The sequence below is a fragment of the Pinus tabuliformis genome, chromosome 9 (assembly GCF_031772625.1).
Source record: "Pinus tabuliformis cultivar Carrire ecotype Pingquan chromosome 9, CPIR1, whole genome shotgun sequence".
Classification (NCBI taxonomy): domain Eukaryota; kingdom Viridiplantae; phylum Streptophyta; class Pinopsida; order Pinales; family Pinaceae; genus Pinus; species Pinus tabuliformis.
Genome location: NC_142307.1, coordinates 1,766,956,871 through 1,766,979,717, shown reverse-complemented (window position 1 = coordinate 1,766,979,717; position 22,847 = coordinate 1,766,956,871). Strand labels below are relative to the sequence as shown.

The 22,847-nt window shown below is 41.1% G+C and overlaps 1 pseudogene; it reads left to right on the top strand.

Annotated features, from left to right (window-relative positions):
• Positions 1-10,914: 10,914 nt before the first annotated feature.
• LOC149155851 (transmembrane 9 superfamily member 4-like) overlaps positions 10,915-22,847 on the top strand; it is a 193,952-nt pseudogene continuing 182,019 nt past the window's right edge.

Sequence of the window (22,847 nt, the reverse complement as noted above, 5' to 3'; positions counted from 1 at the left end):
GGTTGGTTGGTTGATTCGCTCCACTAGAGACTCGCTCTGTATGTTTGATGATTTCTTTAATCAAAGACTGCTGAAAGTTTGGAAGATGGACTGTCTGTTGTGTTATTAATGTTTTGAAGAGTGAATTATGGAATTCTTGTGCTGCAACATGACTCAATAAGTGTTTCCTACCTCTGTTTTCCATTTATATATGCTCATATCATACATATTTCACCATCTAAAATAGCAGGAAAAATGAATAGCTTAGACTTTGTTTAACTGCACTCTGTGCTCAATTTCTGTTGTTTCTTTATGTTTTCATCCGAATTGGTAATGAATATGAATTCCCTTTGGCTCATATTTCCCCTAATTCACCCATGTTTGACAGTTATCTAGGGATTCTTTACTGCTCCTAGATAGAGCTCATTCACCTTCCCTCTGTTAAGCTAAAAGAGAGATTCTTAATTGCCTCTCATTCCTTAACCTTCAATCCATCTCCATTTAGCTTGAATGTTGTTTCATGTGCAGCTATCTTGCTCCATATTCCTTCTGTGACCAAGAAAACACACCAGCAGTCCTACTTCTTGACTCCATGCCCAATGGTTTGAAATTCTCATACTATACCTACATCTCTACTTGGAAGCATCATCTTTCCCACCAAAACTTAAACAAAACCCCTTGAACTCAATAACTAGCCTAAAATCATCATCAACAAAGCTAAATCATTAAGAGAGAGCCCTCTCTGATTGCAGGTGGGCTAGAACCTGCAGTCCAAAGATTGGTTAGTGGTTACCTCGGCCGTATTCCCTTGGGAGTCAAAGGGAACAACCTGAGTGATAACATAATGGCGACTCCACTGGGGAAAATCATTTGTTTATTGCTGTAAATCCCCATTTTTGATCAGTTTTCCTTTCGAATAAATCTTAAACTTGTTTTGAAAAATCCCAAAAAATCAAAAATTCTCATAAAATCTCAAAATATTTTGTTTCCTGAAGAAAATTCCCCTTTTTAGTTTATTCCATATTTAGCTCTGGTCTGTGTTGGTGGACAGAGATCAGACCCTTCAAAGTTAGTTTATCCACCTGGCGACTCCACATCATCCTCATAATAAAGAATCCACTGGAGAAATGAACCCAAAAGAAATATATGAGCAGATCAGGCTGTTGACCCAGATTATTATCCAAGAGGTCATGTTCTTTCTCTTCCATAAAATTTTGCTGTGTATATTGTATTTTAAGTACGAGTTTAAATTTGATTTTTATGATTTGCCTTTTGAAAATGTTGAGGAAATCCCTCCTTGCACATTATAATAGCAGCCTTTAAATGCTGTTGAACATCATCATACAGCCAAGGAGGAAACAAGTATCAAAGCAAATCATCCTACCCCTGTTCATATCGAGCCCAACCATTCAATCCCTATACATACTCCTGTGCCTCATAAAGTTCCTGATAGATATAAACCTCTCATTTTGCCTCCCATGCTCAATCCTTTGCCTAAAAATCATCCTGACTATCTCCCAAGATTTGATGGAGAGAATGGAGTTACTGCTCAAAAGCATGTCCAAGTTTTTGAAGATTATCTTAACTTATTTGAAGTGGATGTTGAGAATGTTAGTATTAGGCTTTACGCTCTTTCTTCGCAAGGCAAAGTCAGGAGTTGGTTCAAAACTCTGCCTCACGCAAGCATCTCAAATCTTGAACAATTTCTCAAACTCTTCCTTGATAGATGGATAATCAAAGTCAATCTCCTCATGATCATAGAAGAATATAATCAGTTAAAAAGACATCCAGATGAGACAGTACAACAATTTTCAGACAGATTCAATCAAATTTTTCATTCAATGCCATTAAATATAAAACCTCCCCCTAATTTGGCTCTACTGCATTATCCAACAGCATTTGATCCAGAGATAGAATTTCATTTGAGAGAGAGAAACCCCTCCACTATGCAACAGATGTAGAACATGGCAGTGGATGTAGAGGTTAATCTAAAAGTTAGGGAGAGGAAGCTGAAAGCAAAAAAAGAGGAAGAACTTGATATCTTGATAAAGAAAGCAGAGGAATTAAAGCAGAAGATCACAATGAAAGTTGAATGTTTAGATCACCATGACACTTTTGCTCCACAAGAAGAAAGGGTTGACATTTCTGAACAGATTTTTACCAATTCAACCAACCATAGATTAGAAGACAGATTCACAGAACAATGTGTGGAGGAGCAATCCCCTAATTTACTATGTGCATTCGATAATATGGCTTCTTTTAATAATGTGCCCAAATATGATCAATATGATGATGACTATGTTTTTCAGATCCAAAATAACCTTGTAGACGAATCAGAAGATAATTTGGGCAAAGACAAAGAGATTCAGGTTCAACAGATTCAAGGTACTAATTAGCTCGTTCACTTCAGCAATAAGAATGAGGAGGAAAGTGCAGAAAATTTTGAAATAAGTGAAGGAACTTTACCATTTTGTTTTGAGTCTTTTCAGTTTAACAGAGATAACTATCATGCTACAAAAAATCAAATATCAACAAGCCTTGGTATTGACCATCTGGAAAGCAATCAAACCTTTGTTCAAAATTTGTCATATATAAATTTGCAGTCCCAGAATCCCATTGAACATCAGATAGCAGAAAAAGGCGTGGAAGCAGCAACATATGATCAAAAATCCAAGTTGGTTCCTTGCCCTTTTGTTTTGAATCATCTGAATTATTCAAAGAAAAAGAAGAAGAGCTGGTAGGAATCTGTCAAGTTCCATTTGAACCTGTATGTGATAAATTACAGCAGACCTTCCAAACTCTCTATGATCCTGTTATCACTCAGGTTGTCCCTCAGGTTGTAATAAAGGGATACGGCCGAGGTAACCACAAACCAACTTTGGACTACAGGTTCTAGCCAACCTGCAATCAGAGAGGGCTCTCTCTTTATGATTCAGATTTGTTGAAATTGATTTTAGGCTAGGTATTGGGCTTGAGGGTTTTTGTTTTGATTTTGGTGGGAAAATTGATGTCTTCGGGTAGAGAGGCAAAGCATAGTCTGATAAGTTTCAAACCATTGGGCATGGAGTCGAGGAGGAAGACTGGTGGTGTGTTTTATTGATCACATGAGAGATATATGGAGCAAGGTAGCTGCACATGAAACAACGTTTCAGGTTTAAAGGATGGAATGAATGCTAAGGAATGAGAGGCAATCAAGAATCTCTCATTCAGCTTAACAGAAGGAGATAACAGAGCTCTACCTAGGGGCAGTAAAGAATCCCCAGATAATTAGCGAACACATGTGAATTAGGGTAAATATGAGCCAGAAGGAATTCACATTCATTACCAATTCATTCAGATGAAAACATACAGAAACAACAGAAATTGAGCATAGAGTGCTGTAAACAAATTCTAAGCTAATCTTTCTTCCTGCTATTTAGATAGTGGTTAACAATAAAACAAAGGTAAGATGCACTTATTGTTCCAGGCTGCAGCACAGGAATTCCACATTCAGTCTTCAGAAATCAACACATCAGACAGTCATACTCCAAACTCTTCAGCAGTCTTTGATTATAGAAAAATTCTCAGGTATACAGTGCGAGTCTCTAGTGAGAATTATCAATCGACCAACCCTTAAAACAGTGCAGAGGGTGGTATATATAGGGAAAACTCTTCAAAATTGCTTATTTACAGTTTGACCTAAACAGGTCTGGAGGAAAGATGATTACTTTAACCTAATCCCATCCAGAAATAAATGCATAAAATATCTTGAGCTGCGCTGAGGGCCGCCGTATGGGGACTGAGTAAATGTGTTGTCCTCGGTGGCTTGGTGCAGTTGTCTCTGCAATAACTGTGCATGGGTCTCTGCTCCATTGTAGTTCGGTGTCCTTAAATGCTTCAACTGTGATTTGAGAGGTGGGATGGGCTTTCACCACCTGATTTGACTTTGTTGGCGGCCATTAAATGTTAACCTGCTTTGGGAACTGAAGGTTTCTTTTAAACAATTTAACTGGTACACTTTGCTGCTTCTCTTTCCTCTGATACTCTCTGACAAATGAATTGGGTCGCTTCTCTCCTTTGCTGTGGGTCTAATAAAAAATTAATGGCCACTGTTTGGCCTCTGTTTCCTCTAAAATTGTCTTCTGCTCCTTTTTGCATGCTTCGCGAAGAAAAACGGGTCATTCGGCGCCTTTCGGGCTTGCTGGGGGTTGCGTGATGACAAGATTCCCCATTCAGGCCTATTTTATCCAAATAGGCGCAAATCGCGCATTAAAAACTGCCTCAGAAACTGATTCCGGGGCTCCAGAGTGCGATTTTCGGCCTTCGCACCAAAGTTGCTGATGACGTCAGCATGATGTCAGTGGGTGGGACCTTGTACGGCGAGGGATGTCAGCGATGACGTCAACATGTACGGAGGTGACGTGGCAGTACGGCGGGTCTAATGATGTGGTAGGGACGTGGCAGGGTGACTCGGTAGTACAGTGGCAAGAGGCCACGCAGGCGGATGACGTGTCATGGTGACTGGGCAGGGGGGTGACGCGAGCAAGTGACGTCACTGGGCAGGAGGCGGTTTTCGGTTTTGGGGCGCACCGCCTTTGGACAGAGGTGGTTTCGGTGGAGGGGGCTCCGCCACAGCCCAGAAGGCGATGCGTGGCGGGAGTACGGCGGTAATACCGCCCATCTCCTGGACGCTAACCTTTGGGCGGTTCGGAGATGGGACGGACCTGCCCACTGTAGATCTGTGGGGCGGGCGATCTAATGGTTGGCGATGAATGTGAAACGGCAGAGGTATAAGGGCGGGGATCCGGCGAATATTCTCGTTTTAATATGCGCGCTGGTGGGGGTTTAGACTTAGGAAAACGGGTTTATGGGCTTAATGAGCACGGGTTAATATATTTACACTTGGGACTTAGGGATAGGGGCGGAATATGGGTTTTTTGAAGGTTTTAGGGCTAGGGAGGAGGTTGTTAGCATGACCAGATGTCATCTAACTCCTGCTATGACACGGATAGGCTAAAAACAACCCCAGATAGACTGCTTTTTCCCTAACTAAGAAGAAATATGGCTATATTGCCAGGGAGGGGATATTTACATAGGGAAGTTTTATATACATAGTTTTAGTAGGGGAAGGGGAAAACTGATAGGGAGTTATATACTAGAGTTAGTAGTTAATATGGAGATGATAAGCAGGCGCTAAGGTGGGGGACCTTAGGGTAATTTTCGAGGGAAAAGTGACTCATAGATGAGAAATAAAGAATCCTTGAGTGAGGCAGATCCTCACTAAGACGAATGACATGGAAAATGATGAAACTAAGAGGAACCAAGCAGATCTTGACCTCTTTGGGGAAATTAGTGAGTGACTTGGGGAATTAGAAGAAAGGGGAGTTAGTGATGTCCAACTTGAGCTCCTCTAGATGAAAACTGCCTGATAACTGTGATCTAAATAGATAAAACACTTTATAACACAAAATTGATCATAAATCATCATTCTGCCACCTTACAACTACCTACCCAGCCTACTCACCTAACATTTTTTCTTCTTTTTGGTTTGGGTGCACTTAGACTTGTAGACCCAGATTTACAATTTTTCTTTTGAATGTTTGCTATCTGAATCTACACTTATTTCTGCCAGGGACCCAGATTAGGCAGTTGGGCTCCTTTGATTCTCTACCTATCTACAGATCTGCCAAGATTAAACTGTTTGGACAGATATCATTCTTTATAGTCTAAAACAAGAAATTGAAACCCAGGGAGACCAAGATTAGACTGTTTGGACCTCCCTTTAAGAACTTTTCAAAACTGGAACAATTCATCAAAATTGGAATACAGCAGTGGCATTTGGACTAGCACCCTTCATGGCTTTCTTCTTTGGTCTCTTCTGGAAATATCGAACACTGCAGCTTGCAAAGTATGACATATTTGGCCTGTAAAAATGTCAATCATGAAAAATGAACACCTGTTGTAACAGGAGGCTAACAGTGGCTCCACTTGGGGATGGCTTTTCCTTGTGAAAAGCCAAGAACAGCAGGTCAGACTGCCTTGATCTTCTGTGTTAACACCCAGGTTGTTCCCTTTGACTCCTGAGGGAATACGGCCAGGGTAACCACTAACCAAGCTTTGGATTACAGGTTCTAGCCAACCTGTAATCGGAGAGGGCTCTCTCTTTAAAATTTTTAACTTTTTTCTTGAGGATCTTAGGCTAGTTGTGTGATGATGGTTTGGTTTAAAATTTTGGTTGAGTGATGTCTTCCAATACCTGAGATGAGATCTTCAGACAGTCTTAGTCCATTGGGCAATGGAGTCTGTGGCTGTAGGTTGTTTGAAATGTTGAGTGGGATTGTTTAAACTGCAGGGCCATTTAAATATTCCATGAAACAAACTTGAAATTGTGATGATGAACTATGTTTAGCCAGTGGAAGGCAATCAAGAGTTTTCCACTAAACTGGTGGTGTGAGAATGAGATATATTGCACAGGAGCAGGCTTGAATTCCTGAACAATGATCACTGTGAAAATTACAGTCTGAAGGTGCAGCAATTAAGAATTACACTATCATAACTATAACTGAGGAAAACATTCATAACAACATAGATTGAGTTCAGGGTATTCCATGAATAAATCCTGAAGCTATTCTTTTTCTTTGCTATCAAAGTGAGAAACATAGAACATGAATGGATGATGAAAGAATGAAATACATAACGAAGAGGTTAAAGAAAACTTATTGTGTCATGAAATATACAGGAATCCTGTAGCATTCTGCAAACACACCACAACGCTTCAAACAACCCAGAACTTTGGAAATTCCATCTGAGCTCTTTGTATTAAAACTTGAATAATTACAGCATAAGATCTCTTGAAAAGAAAATCAACAACCCCCGCAAGCTTCTGCGAGGAGGAATATATATAATCGGTTTTACAAAAATATCTGAACCGCTGAGTCATTTGATTAATAAATACGTCTACCAACTTTCAGAAAGCAGATAAGGAAGTTATTGCTGCTCTAAATACAAAAATGAATACTCTTTAATTCTGTCAGAAGTCTTTTTGACCTTTGGAGGCCACTGAGTCGGTTGAGCGTTCTGCATTTAACTCTAAATGAAGTGCTTTTATGGCTCTGTCGTGCTGTAGCATTCTCGGCCCTGTCACCTGTAGCTGTCAGTGTTGCTTTGGTGGCCGAATCTGCTTTGCTGAGTTGGCTCAGCCCAGTCTTTTCCAGTCATACTGAATGCATCAAATTTTCTGAACATGATGACTTATATTTTGATGAAAAAATTTGATGAAAGCTTGATGTTTACAGTAATAACTGTATCATACTAGTCCACCACTCCTGTGTAGGCAATTGATGCCTCAAAATTGCGCCTAAGGTTTCATCTGCCTCTGTATATTTGTAGTAGTTTGGAGGCACTTCGAACAGATGTCCAATTTCATTCATAATAAGAAACAAATTTTCTACATTTTCATAAAGGCTCTGCCCAGATGCAAGCCCTGCTTCCTCTGGAGTGCTTGATCCTGCAGTGATCTGATTAGTGGCAAATGTGTTCACCCTTTTTCCATAGTTCTCATGTGATAGTAGCCTTCCTGCGCTGTTCAGTAAGCTGGGAAGGCCTCTGTCATGCAATACTGTGAATTTTTCCACAAACTTATTTACTTCTGTTTGCATGTCCTGACATCTTCTATCCAAGGTCTGCACCAGATTTCTCAATGTGAGGACCCTCTTTATCAGCAGGATGGTTTCAGTTCTATTGGGGATTCCCATTGCTGCTAGTTGAGGACCTGTGCGGTTATTGAGAACATTGATCATTCTGTTGGCTATCTCAGGCATATTGCCTAGAGATGCCCTTGCTCTTTGGACTTCCTTGTGTGCTCTGCTTATGAGCTCCATGTGCTCATGAATAGTCTCTATATACTGCCACTGGTTTGTTATTGATTGGCCAATGTTGGCCCATAAAACTTTCTTGACCTCAGCCACCACCTTGTCAAGGGTGAGCTCTTTTTCCAGCTCCTTTATCTTCTCCTTAAGGGCCTTCACTTCTCTGCCCTTTTCAGCTACACTTTGCTTAGACTTGTCACATTGTTCATTCAGAGTAGCTAATTTCTCTTTGGCTTCATTCAGCTCTGCCATCTAGGCTTCTAGGACTTGAATTTCATTCATCAACTTCTGCATGTCAAGGCTTGGAGCCTGCTCTGATGTTGGTGCTGGCGCCGATGTTGATGGCGCTGTCTCCACTGTCTGCCCTGTGGGAGGAGTGACAATTTGAGGGGGATCCTCAAGGTTGATTACTTGCTGAGGGGGCTGAGATGTTTGGCCTCCTTCTTTCTGCTGTAGGGCTGCCTGTAATGCAGCCTCTGTCTCTACCAATTTTCCCTCTGTCTGTACCAGTTGCTTGTGGAGTGTTACCAGCATGGCTGCTACATCCTGGTCCTTTCTTTGCTGGGCAACCTCTTCTGTTTGAGGGTGAAGGGTTGCTGGGAGCTTCACCATCTTTTTTAAAGCTGCAATATCTGCATCCCTTTGCTTTAGCAGCGCTTGTATAGCTTTGGGATCCTTGGGGTCATGCCCAAGCTCTATGATTATATCCTCCAAAGACCTGATCCTGTTGTCTTTGGCCTGAGAGGATGCCTTCTCCAACTCAAGTTGGGCAGTTGTATTGTTCAGGCTATTTTCCAACTTATGTGCCAAGAAGGTCTTGTCTGCAAGTGTTGAATATACCATCTCACCCGTTTGCTTGTGAAGTTCTATCTGGTCCATAGGGTGGATGTCTTTTGCAAGAACCTCAAGGTTGGTTCTTATATAGTCTGCAGCTGATTGTGGCTGCAGCATGGTGGGCATGAAATGACTCATGGTCATCTTCCCCTCTGTTATGTCATAAGCTGACATAAGCCTCTGCTGGTTGGTAGGGGCCATCTTAAGCAAGTGATTGTAGAGCTGGAGCCTGACTGGCTCATTTCTCTTCTTGATGTCAATGAATTGTTGCTTGATGCCTGTTTCAGCTCTCCTTTGCTGACTTGAGGAGCTGACCTCTCCTCCAAGGGTTCTTTCTTGTTCCTGCTGAAAGGAACTGGCAGATGCCTCCATGCTTGGTGGGCCCATACCCAAGGATTGCCCAATAGGCATCTCTTCTTCTGAAAGGGGATTTATTCTCTGTCTTTTCTCCCCTTGATTTGTGGATGTGGTGAGGGGAGTCTCCTACTCTCTATCCCTCTTCCTGCTTTTTTCCTCATTTTGTGGAGTTTTGAGCACTGAGGCCTCCACTGTTGTTTCTTGCCTAAGAGGCACAGTTTCTTGAGCCTGCTGCTCTTTGGATTTTGGGGCCTCAGCTGTTTGTTCTTGCTTCTCTTTTTGTTGTTCTGCTGTAGGAGGTGGTTGTTCCTGCTCCATCTCCTTTTCTTTACCTTTGCTGGAAGCCTGATGAGTAGTTTTGGCTGCTTGCTGGTGGGCTATAGAGGATGAGGCAGCTGCTCCGAGTTGCCTTTGATGAGAAGAGGAAACCTGTCCACAAGTTTCCAGGTCAGCTTCTTTCTCAAGATTCTTTGCCTGTCTTTGTAGTATTTCCTCTCTAGTATTAGCCTCTTCTAGAGTGCCCTCTTTCCAACTTAACATATTGGCATATTGCTCAATATGAGGCAATCTGATGTGATCATAGATGGCCATTTTATATTTAACCCTTCTGAGGCTAATGAAATGAATAGGGTCATAGGGTGACCATAGGAAACTGGTTTGCAATCAGAGGGCCTATAGGATCCTATCTGCTTCCTTCCATCCCTCCTCCCTTTTGTTGTAAAGAAATTCTTGAATTAAGAGCAGAGGAAGAAAGAAGGAACAGCAAGAAACAGAATGAGAGAAGACCAAAGACCAAGAAAGATAAACTGAATATGTGAATCTGTTTTATTCGATGATCAATATCCTCTACATGACATTCGATATATTCATGTATTTACCGTTACATAACCAAAAACTATTCGTTACAAAGAAAACTGTACATAACTAAAAACTAAACTACGGTTGAAGTTCGTTGTCAAACTAACAGAAATGGGCCTAGCTGGTTTCTGATTTTTAGCTGTACCTTCTTGTTTTTGCTATGGAAATGGACTTGGTCTGCATTTCCAAACTGCCTGAAATACTCTAAGGCAAAGAGTCTCATGGGGACATATCTTGGCAGCCTGTAAGGGTTCAACTCACAGCCATATATTCTGATTACTGTGTGGTGTTGGTAAAAGTACCAATCACCAATGCTGTAGGCCTTTGAGAGCTGGAGTATCCTTTGCATCTCATCTGTCAATCTTGGAGGAGGAACACCCAATAACAAGGTCATAGCTGGATGGATAAATAGGTCTATGAATTCACAGTAGCTATATGGTGAAAAGGAGATGTGATGAAAGACTGAAGTCCAAAATACCATTGACCTTGGGTTACCCTGAGCATCAAACTTCTTGAGAGGAATTGGGAAAGCATCAGGTTGATAGAATAAGAATAAGTGATAGATGTATGAAGTGTATCTAAACACCTTTTCCCTTTCTAGATTCATAAATTGTTCATGAATCTTGTTGGCAATGTATGCAGCATAATCATAGTGCGTAGCAGGAGGCATCCCAGGGGAAAATATGCACAGCATAGCCATTATGGTATCATCAACATCTTCACATGACCTGTACCCCAGGACATAACTGATCAAATCCACCAGCATTTTGCCCAAGTCATTGAGATATTGATTCCCTATTGGAGGGGTTCTAACAGCTTCAGAGCTTGGTTGAACGAACAGCTGATTAATCTTGATGATCTAGGCACTGGACAGCTTGCCCCCTTTCTTTAGCAAGTCCATCATAGAGAGAGGAGCTAGAGGCTTTGCAGTGTGAAAGTGCAGCATCTCATTTATGGCCTCAGGGGTGATATGGAACAGAACTGATCCTGAGGGGCTGAGAACAGCTCTTTGACATGGGTCATAGTTGGAACAGCATCGATGGATCAAGTCTGGAAGGACATTGACTTGGGGAAGGTTAAAAATGGGTAAATTGGAATCCCAAATTCCTAGGATATCAGCTCCACTGAGGTGTTGGGCCTTCAACTCATTTAGCATATGAATGTTATACTTGGAATTCATTGAGACTGACTCAGTCATCTGGTAATCTTTGTCACCCAAGGCTTTCCATTCTAATTCTCTGTGAGGGGCATTCAAAGGTGAAATTTTCAGTGCCACTGGTGTTTCCATGGTTAAATAGTACTCTGAATTGTACTAAGACTTGTTTTACTGGACAGAGCAACTCAGAGGGGTACTTTTGCAAAAGTAAGGCAAATTGCAGGGAAAAACAGGGTAAATTGTGGTGAGAACAATTGAAATGCTCCCCAAGGGAGTTGAAAGAGTAAATGCCGGGCCTAGTAAGATTGTTTTCACGGTGAATTAGTGCAGCAAGGTTTAAGTCCACGAATGCGCGAACTAACTGTTAATTGGTGGAAACTTGGCTAAATGTGGGCTCTGCAGGTGAATTTCGACCCAACAATTGAAAATAAACGCTGGTCACCAGGGATTTGCCGGTAATTACACTGTTTGTTACTCTTTTTACGCTAGCTTTGGAGAATTATGCACAAACCAGGCGCGGAGGGGAAACTCGGATAAATACCTGGTAAAACTTTGGCAATGGTGACCAATGCAGGCGGATTTGCAGGCGCCCACGGTCTTTAAGTCGAATTTTGCAGGTTGGCGGTGAAATGGTCGTAATATGCATGCAGGAGAGCAAAACAGTTCTTATGGTAAAAGTGACAAAAACCGTGAATTTTGGCGAAAATATGGACTTTTTGGGTTATTGGCGCTTTTTTTGGATGACGTCATCGGGTGGGGTCGGGTACGGAAGGGTGACGTGGCGGCCTGTGAGTGGTCCACGGGGACTGGTGAGGTGGCGGACAGGTCGGAGCAGTGGCGGGCCGGGCGCTGACGCGGCGCTGAGTGGCATGACGTGGGCGTGACGTAGCGGCGACGTGGGCAGGCGGTATATGAAGGGTGGTAAGCGGTTCCATCGGACCGCTTATGGTACGGTGGTGGTATTGGCAGGCGGCCTCCCGATAAGATTTGGGAGCGACGCGTGGCAGAGGCCTGACGTCACCCTCTGACACTTTTCGGGAGGTAACGTCCGGTCATCGGGGGCCGCCCGATATGGATATGGGCCATCGGATGGGAAAGCCCAGATCCAACGGTCGACGGGTCAATAAAACGAAAGGACGATACGGCAGTGGGGCACGGAATATTTTATTGTATTCCTTGAAATGAGCGCCCAGCGGGGACTTTGGAAACCAACGGAAAAATGGGTTTTTCAATGTATTTTTGCAAATAGCGTGGGCTAGGGGTAAAAGTGGGTTTTTACAAGGCCTTTTTGCAAGTAAAGTGGGTAAATCTTTTCAAAGGTTTGCAAAGGGAAAAAGGGGTGGGGCTTAGGTTATTAAATTGATCAGAGGTCAATTTAATCCCTGACTTCACACAACCATATGCAACCAGACTTTATTTCTGCATGGCTTTCCAATATTTGAGCATATGGCTATAATGCCAAAGGGGAGGGAATATACATCTCTTGGGGTTTTATACACCATGGTGTTATAATAATAGGGAAAGGGAAACACAGGGAATTAAGTGTAAATAGAGTTAGTAGTTAGTTTTGGAGGGGAATAGAAATGGGAAGTGATAGATACTAAGCTCTTAGGAAACAAACTTAGTTAGGAAGTAGATCAAAATGAAAAGAATTTTACACAAGAAATGTGGCTCTTAATGAAACAAGAATCAACAAAAGACTTTGACTTTCTTTCATGAACATAGGTGGTATTGGGATGTTAGCAAGGAATGTGATGGGGGATAATCAGGAAGTTAGACATGCTTCATTGTATTGCTGTAAAACTGCTGAATAAGAGATCTGCACTGGCACCATGTATTTCCTTTGCTTGGGCCAGGGATATGAAAGAAATCATGCTTCTGCAACCCCATCTACCTACTCACTCTATTGCCTAGCATTTTTTGTTACTCCAAGGAGGGTGCACTTAGACTTGCAAACCCTTATGTGCCTTTTCTTTTCCTTTGGCTTTTTCTTTTGATTTTCTATCTAAGGCTAACCTTATTGCTTCCAAGGCCCCAGATTAAACAGTTGGGAACCTTCATTCTCTACCTAACTACTTTATCTGCCAAGATTGAACTGTTTGGACAGATTTCTTTCTCTAATCTACAACACAAAATTGAAACATGGCATGACCCAGCTTAGACTGTTGGATCATCCATTCAGAAGTAGGACAGCATCAACCAACTGTAAATATGTGTCTTCCACAAGAATATGAGATCTTTGCATCACCAAAGTAGATCATATTGGCACTTCCCCTGCCAATCATGAAAAATGAAACCTATTGGTATAGGTAGCTAACAGTGGCTCCACTTGGGGATGGTTTTTCTTCTTGAAAGACCAAGAACAGCAGGTCAGAATGCCTTGGCTTTTGACTTCTTCTCAAAACCTGAAAACTTCCTCTTTGGACTTCAGAACTGGAATCTGCCATCATTGTGGAACTTGCTGAAATAAAGGCCTTTTTCTGCTTATATACAACACTTCTTAAACTGAGCTATTCACATGCTGAAAGAAAATAGTATATACAACTGATTATGTACAGGGGAACAGCCATGCTATATACATGGAAAGTAATCAAAGTAGTGCTTTAACATCCGGCCATTTACAGGGCCCTCTTCAGCCTCAGTGCCATCCAGATTTTCCAAGAAATAAGTGTTATTTCCTTGTACTGCTTGAATTACAAAGGGTCCTCTCCAAAGGGAGTCAAACTTGCCATGCTTACCCTTGTCTTCTCTTCTTGAATCCCATTTAAGCACTTTGTCACCAATAAAGAAATCTTCATCCTTGGTTCTTCTATCAAAGGCTTTCTTCAGCTTCTCTTATAGGACTTGGACTCTGTTAAACACTTGATCTCTGGTTTGCTGCAAGCATATAATTTGGTTTACTCTTCTTTGCATGTCATTTGGTTCAGCTTGGCTTTCTTGAAGTAGTTTCATGACAGGGATCCCTAGGGATGAAGGGAATTTGGCTTCCATTCCATAAACCAATTCATATGGGCTGACCCCAATGGATCTCTTGGTTGTTAGCCTATCTGCCCATAAAGCATTTACAAGCTTCTTATGCCAATTTTTCTTATTCTCTTCCAATACTTTCTTAATGATGTTGATGAGACTTTTGTTTGATGATTCAGCCAAACCATTGCCTTGAGGGTAGTATGCTGTGGAGTGACCCAAAGTGATATGGAATTTGTGGCAAAAGTTCACCATTTTCTTGGATCTGAAAGCAGCAGCATTATCTGTTATTATCTTGTCAGGACAACCAAATCTAGACAGAATGTTGTTCTCAAGGAACTGAATGATAGTTGAATCATTTGCTTGTCTACATGGAACAGCCTCAATCCATTTAGTAAAGTAATCTGTGGCTGTTAGAATCCATCTATGTTGGCCTGAGGATGAAGGATGAATTTCCCCAATGAAGTCCAAGCCCCATTGCTGAAAGGGTCTTTCTGTTGCAACAGGCTTTAAGGGAAGTGGAAGTAACTTTCTTTTTCCCTCAAACACTTGACATTTATGACATGTAGTGGCAAATTTTTTAACATCAGAGAACAGAGTAGGCCAATAGTAACCTGCCCTTAATATCTTATCCACAGTGGACTTCCAGTACAAATGTCCACCACAATCACCTGCATGAAATTCTTTCATCACATTGTTAGTTTCATCCATATTCAGACAGTTCAGCAGTATACCTTCATGATTTTTCCATAGTAAATTACCATCTATAACACAGAATTTTGAAGCTTTCATTTTTAGAAATCTAGATTTGGTTCTGGACAATCCTGGGGGAGCACACAGGTTTTGCAACACATAACAGATATCAGAATACCAAGGGGATTGTTCAAAGGCTACATTGATCTTTGGAGTCGCCAGCTCCGGTTCATTGTCCAGTTGGTTTATATCCAAGGCTTGGAAATTTGCTTCAGACATTAGTTTAGCCAAACCTTGCCCTTTTATCAGTTTTGTAGGTTTTATTTCAATGTCAAATTCTAAAATGTTGGCAATCCATTTTCCTCTCCTACCCTCTAAGTTTTCTTGAGTGAGTATATCTTTCACAATGGGACTTGGTACATAGGCTATAACATGGGAGTATAAGATGTAGATCCTAAAGTCTTTGATGGCCTTGACCAAAGCATAAGCTTGCTTCTCCATGATCTGATATTTCAGAGGTGCATCTCTAAGGGCTCTACTAAAGAAAGCAATAGGTTTTTCATTTCCTTGGTCGTCTTTCTGTAATAAGACAGCAGCAATGGTATGCTGGGAGGCAAAAGAGAAAATGATAAATTCTCTGTCAAATTGAGGACTTGTTAAGACTGGGGTTTGGGTAAGGGCCAATTTTATACCTTCAAAAGCTTGATTTGCTTCTACTGTCCATTTTACTTTTGAATCCTTCTTCAGCATGTTGTTTAGTAATCTTATCAATTCTGCCAAGTTTGGGATAAACCTCCTTAAAAAGTTGATCTTTCCCAAGAAGGCTTGTAATTCTTTGATGTTTCTTGGATGGGGCATTTGCAAGATGGCCTGTATTCTGTCTGGGTCGATTCTAATGCCATCCTTTGAAATGATGTGACCTAACAGCTTACCTTATTCCAAACCAAATAAATACTTCTTAGGATTTAAGGAGATCCCATACTTCCTACGTGTTATGAATATCTGTCTTAAGTGTTTCAGATGTTCTTGGTCAGATTTTGAGAAAGGTGTAAGGTCATCTAAGTAAATGACAAGAAAGTCATGAATCTCTTTAGCAAACGCAATATCCATTGCTCTTTGAAATGTAGCTCCTGCATTCTTCAACCCAAAAGGCATTTTGACATATTTGAAAGTTCCCCATGGGGTTGTGAATGTTGTTTTGTCTTGATCATCAGGGTGGACTAGGATCTGATTAAAGCCTGAAAATCCATCAAGTAATGAGATCCTCGAAGCCCCCACCACTCTTTGGAGAATATGATCCATTTTAGGTAAGGGATAATTGTCTTTGAGGGATACTTGGTTCAAATTCCTTAGATCAACACAAAGCCTAATCTCACCAGTTTTCTTTCTTGTGGGCACCAAATTTGAAATCCAGTCTGAAAACCTGATTGGTGCTATGATACCAGCTTTAAACATTTTTTGCACTTCTTTCTCAATTGAGGGAAGAAGCATAGGATTGATCCTTCTCAACTTCTGCTTGAATGGCTTTTGATTAGGCTTGAGAGGGATGGTGTGTTGAATAACCGAGGTGTCATAGGATTTTAAATCCTCATAACTCCATGCAAACACATCTTGGAACTCTTTAAAAAGGTCAATGTATTTAGGCTTCTGGTCAGGAGGTAAAGATGCAGACAATTTTATTATTTTGGGTTTTTCAGTAGTTCCAATGTTGCATTCTTCAATGGCAGCATTAAGAGGCTGGATTTTTGGTTTTCTGGGCACATCATTTGAGTCAAAAATGTCCTCCAATGGAGTTAGGCCTGTTGGTAGAAAGTTATCCTTTAGCTCTATAATTTCAGCCTCTGCACCAGCTACTTCATCAAACTGCCATTGTTCAAGTTCTTGTAATTTTTCCTTGTCAAAGTTTGTTGGACAAAGTATTTGATTTGCTGTTTTGGGTGATACTGTTGTTTGATCCTGTTCACTCAAAGGTTGTGTGTCTTTCACAGAATCAGCATCAATGTTCAAACCTGAAAATTCATGCTGCAATGTCAAGAAATTATTTATTTGTGTGTCATCCTCAAATACTTGCCAGTCTTTAACATTGTTTGGGACAGAAGGTCTGTGTTTTATCTCAGCTGTAAAACAATGGTTAGGCTCAAAAGGAAATTTGCATGTACTAGCAAATGTAGCTAGACTATGTGCATGAAGATTGTGGGTTCTGGGTATTTTGGTTATTTGAAATTCAGCAAAAGTTTTAAGTATTTCAATAGTAGCAGACCTGTATGACCTTAGTCTTTTGTCATTGGTTACAAAATTGCCTTTCACTTGTTGGATAATAAGGTCTGAATCTCCCATGATTGAGATTTTTGTGGCCTGCAATGATTTTACCAGTTTGAGGCCTAGCAGAAGGGCCTCATATTCTGCCATATTGTTAGTACACCTGAAATTAAGCCTAAAAGCCCGGCCTTGTGCATGATTGCTTTGTTTATTGTGAATCCACACTCCAGCCCCTGCCCCTAATTTGTTGACTGATCCATCAAACTCAAGGAACCATAGGATCTCTTGATTTAGGGGATTTTCCACATCTTGTTCATGACTTGGATTTATAAGTTGGAGTTCTTGTTTGTTATCTGGTTTGTCCTTTGGGATTGCCTCATCAATTGTCTTCTCAATCTTGATTTCTTGGGAACTTGATTGCTCACTCATGTGTAGATCTTGTTCAAGCATGATAGATTTGTTATCACCCATTGGACTTACATCATTATTGAACAAAATAAAGGAGTCCATATCTGAATGGACTGCATAAATAGGGAAATTTTGAGGCTTTTCTTCACTACTCACCATGTATTTCATGAGTGACTCTCGGTATAACCTCTTGGGTTGCCCAAAGACAGAGATGGTGGCATATGACATGTCTAATTGCAGGGAACCTTGAAGTTTAGCCCCCCATGATCTCGATAACAGCATTCCATACTTGGGTGGGATATCAGCAACCACAACATCCATTAGAATTGTTTTATTTGGGTATTGGACTAGGGACACACATAGATCTTTTATCAAGCCTAAACACTTAACTTGGCTGGAGTCAAATGAAAATAGGTCCTTATATGGTCTTGTAATATCCAGATTCAACCTCTCCATGACTGATTTAGGCATCAGGTTATGAGAGGCGCCTGAGTCAAACATTGCATTGTGTAATATCTTATCATGAACATGCAAGCTGACATAAAAAGGTAAGATCCCTGTAACTGCTGTCTTTCCATCAACCTCTGGACCAAAAAGCAGTTCTGGGGTATCATCCAACACATTGACATCATCTTTATTATGAGTAAGTTGAAGGGACTTCTTGATTTGTTGTTTGTAAATGTTATGCTTAGCTAGCTCTGAAAGAGGAATGGCTATTTTCAATTTTCCAATCTCAGCTTCTAAATCAAAAGGTCTTTCAGGTTGGGTCTTGGTGTCTTGCTTAACAACCTTTTCTTTGTTAGTTAAGTTTTCTTCTTGAGTCTCATTTTGATCTTGAGGCTTGTCCTTTTTACTCATCTTTTGAGAAGTATTGCTTGGATTAGGCTGCAAGGGTGATGTAGCCATTGGTTGTTGATTTGAGGGAGATGCTTCAGTTATTTCTTCAATTGTTACTTCATTTGTAATTGAATCAGTTTTGTCAATTGGCTTTGTGACAATGGCTTTCTTAGGCAGTGGAGTGTCCTTTGTTTTCTCAGGCTGTGTCACATTTATAGTTCTGCTCCTTAGCTTGTATTGCTTATGAACTTCATAAACAGCTGTGTCATAGCCTTGTTTAAAGTCAAATGACTCACCTGACTTGGTTTGGAACTGCTTAATGTCATCATCCTTATGATCTTCTTGACTCAGAAAAACTTGTTGATCATCATTCAGGCCCATCAGGTTAATGTGGGTGTCATCTATCTGCTCATTTGAAGTGGATGCTTCTGTATAATTTTCTTGGAACGGAGGTCTAATCTCTGGTTCAGAACTTGCTTTACCAACATTAGGATTTTGGTTTCTTCTGAAATTGGGATTCCTGATAGGATTATTCTGTGGTGCTTCCCATGATGACTTCCTCTCAACTGATTCTACTCTATCACCTAATCTCTGCATACCAGTGATTATTGCATCCAGTTTCTGATCCCAGCCTGAAGGCTCTTCTTTAAAGGTAGTCTTTCTCTCAGTTCTTGTCCTATTTCTCTTAGCTATCAGGTTGGCTTCTACACTGACTGCTATGTCCTGCATCTCAGCTAAAGTTTGGGGAGCCCTTTCTCTTAATTGATATGCCATATCTGAGTCAAATCCATCAGGAAAGGTATATAGGGCCAGATCTGGTGGGGGTCTAAGATTTTGGGGAATAGCATTGTAGACATTGTTAAACCGAGCACAGTAGTCCAAGACAGTTTCTTGTGGACCTCTTTTGATTGTATTGTATTCAGATAAAATATGAAGTGGGTCCTTTTTCTTCTCCCATCTGTTGATAAATGTTTGATACAGGGCTTCAGGGTCAGCTATAGAGTTTACTGGAAGTGACCTAAACCATGTTCTTACATCTCCTGTTAGGCTTTGGACAAAAATTTTCATTCTAACCCCATCATCATCTATTTCATAGTTCTCAAAGTAGTCCTGCATTTTCTTAGTGTGTTGAAGGGCGGGATAAGAGCCAGTACCATCAAAATATGAAATCTTGCTTTGGTACTCTTGAGGCATAGGAGCTGGATTGGCCGGTAACTGTAGTGGAGCATATCTATTAGCCATGTTTGGAGGGACAACAGGAATAATAGGGATGAATGGGACAAGTGGAGGAAAGGGGATGACAGGGGTATATGTGGTTGATGGGGGGGTTGGAAGAATACCTTGTGAAGTGGATGAAGAACTAGTAGATTGTGGACCAGTGGTATGAGGATGTAGAGAAGCCTTAGCAAGAGTTGGAATATCAGTTGGGAGACCTGCTTCTGAACTAGAATCTGATAAAGTCCCTTTTGATTTGTGTCTCTTAAGGATTCTTGAAATCAAGTTTGGGTTCTGAAACTCAGGTGATGGGTCAGGGTCTGGGTTAGATCTTGTATAACGAGTTTTCTTCTTAGGAGCCAGTTTCTGTAATTTCTTTTTAGGAGAATTTTCAAGGAGGCTAATGATATGTGACAAGGACTGATCAGGTACGACACAATTGTATGGAACTTAAGACCGGACAAAGATTGACTGAGGCAGCTTTCATATACTTCTGCAAAAGGTTGTGTAGCTGTCGTTCAAGCTTTATGTACAGTATTAAGGATCAGACAGAAGGTTATAAAGTTTATTCAGTCCCCAGCAGAGTCGCCATTCATGTTAACACCCAGGTTGTTCCCTTTGACTCCTGAGGGAATACGGCCGGGGTAACCACTAACCAAGCTTTGGATTACAGGTTCTAGCCAACCTGTAATCAGAGAGGGCTCTCTCTTTAAAATTTTTAACTTTGTTCTTGAGGATCTTAGGCTAGTTATGTGATGAGGGTTTGGTTTAAAATTTTGGTTGAGTGATGTCTTCCAATACCTGAGATGAGATCTTCAGACAGTCTTAGTCCATTGGGCAATGGAGTCTGTGGCTGTAGGTTGTTTGAAATGTTGAGTGGGATTGTTTAAACTGCAGGGCCATTTAAATATTCCATGAAACAAACTTGAAATTGTGATGATGAACTATGTTTAGCCAGTGGAAGGCAATCAAGAGTTTTCCACTAAACTGGTGGTGTGAGAATGAGATATATTGCACAGGAGCAGGCTTGAATTCCTGAACAATGATCACTGTGAAAATTACAGTCTGAAGGTGCAGCAATTAAGAATTGCACTATCATAACTATAACTGAGGAAAACATTCATAACAGCATAGATTGAGTTCAGGGTATTCCATGAATAAATCTTGAAGCTATTATTTTTCTTTTCTATCAAAGTGAGAAACATAGAACATGAATGGATGATGAAAGAATGAAATACATAACGAAGAGGTTAAAGAAAACTTATTGTGTCATGAAATATACAGGAATCCTGTAGCATTCTGCAAACACACCACAACGCTTCAAACAACCCAGAACTTTGGAAATTCCATCAGCTCTTTGTATTAAAACTCTGAATAATTACAGCATAAGATCTCTTGAAAAGAAAATCAACAACCCCCGCAAGCTTATGCGAGGGGGAATATATATAATCGGTTTTACAAAAATATCTGAACCGCTGAGTCATTTGATTAATAAATACGTCTACCGACTTTCAGAAAGCAGATAAGGAAGTTATTGTTGCTCTAAATACAAAAATGAATACTCTTTAATTCTGTCAGGAGTCTTTTTGACCTTTGGAGGCCACTGAGTCGGTTGAGCGTTCTGCATTTAACTCTAAATGAAGTGCTTTTATGGCTCTGTCGTGCTGTAGCATTCTCGGCCCTGTCACCTGTAGCTGTCAGTGTTGCTTTGGTGGCTGAATCTGCTTTGCTGAGTTGGCTCAGCCCAGTCTTTTCCAGTCATACTGAATGCATCAAATTTTCTGAACATGATGACTTATATTTTGATGAAAAAATTTGATGAAAGCCTGATGTTTACAGTAATAACTGTATCATGCTGGTCCACCACTCCTGTGTAGGCAATTGATGCCTCAAAATTGCGCCTAAGGTTTCATCTGCCTCTGTATATTTGTAGTAGTTTGGAGGCACTTCGAACAGATGTCCAATTTCATTCATAATAAAAAACAAATTTTCTACTTTTTCATAAAGGCTCTGCCCAGATGCAGGCCCTGCTTCCTCTGGAGTGCTTGATCCTGCAGTGATCTGATTAGTGGCAAATGTGTTTACCCTTTTTGCATAGTTCTCATGTGATAGTAGCCTTCCTGCGCTGTTCAGTAAGCTGGGAAGGCCTCTATCATGCAATATTGTGAATTTTTCCACAAACTTATTTACTTCTGTTTGCATGTCCTAACATCTTCTATCCAAGGTCTGCACCAGATTTCTCAATGTGAGGACCCTCTTTATCAGTAGGATGGTTTCAGTTTTATTGGGGATTCCCATTGCTGCTAGTTGAGGACCTGTGCGGTTATTGAGAACATTGATCATTCTGTTGGCTATCTCAGGCATATTGCCTAGAGATGCCCTTGCTCTTTGGACTTCCTTGTGTGCTCTGCTTATGAGCTCCATGTGCTCATGAATAGTCTCTATATACTGCCATTGGTCTGTTATTGATTGGCCAATGTTGGCCCATAAAACTTTCTTGACCTCAGCCACCACCTTGTCAAGGGTGAGCTCTTTCTCCAGCTCCTTTATCTTCTCCTTAAGGGCCTTCACTTCTCTCCCCTTTTCAGCTACACTTTGCTTAGACTTGTCATATTTTTCATTCAGAGTAGCTAATTTCTCTTTGGCTTCATTCAGCTCTGCCATCTGGGCTTCTAGGACTTGAATTTCATTCATCAACTTCTGCATGTCAAGGCTTGGAGCCTGCTCTGATGTTGGTGCTGGTGCCGATGTTGATGGCGTTGTCTCCACTGTCTGCCCTGTGGGAGGAGTGACAATTTGAGGGGGATCCTCAAGGTTGATTACTTGCTGAGGGGGCTGAGATGTTTGGCCTCCTTCTTTCTGCTGTAGGGCTGCCTGTAATGCAGCCTCTGTCTCTACCAATTTTCCCTCTGTCTGTACCAGTTGCTTGTGGAGTGTTACCAGCATGGCTGCTACATCCTGGTCCTTTCTCTACTGGGCAACCTCTTCTGTTTGAGGGTGAAGGGTTGCTGGGAGCTTTATCATCTTTTTTAAAGCTGCAATAGCTGCATCCCTTTGCTTTAGCAGCTCTTGTATAGCTTTGGGATCCTTGGGGTCATGCCCAAGCTCTATGATTATATCCTCCAAAGACCTGATCCTGTTGTCTTTGGCCTGAGAGGATGCCTTCTCCAACTCAAGTTGGGCAGTTGTATTGTTCAGGCTATTTTCCAACTTATGTGCCAAGAAGGTCTTGTCTACAAGTGTTGAATATACCATCTCACCCGTTTGCTTGTGAAGTTCTATCTGGTCTATAGGGTGGATGTCTTTTGCAAGAACCTCAAGGTTGGTTCTTATATAGTCTGCAGCTGATTGTGGCTGCAGCATGGTGGGCATGAAATGACTCATGGTCATCTTCCCCTCTGTTATGTCATAAGCTAACATAAGCCTCTACTAGTTGG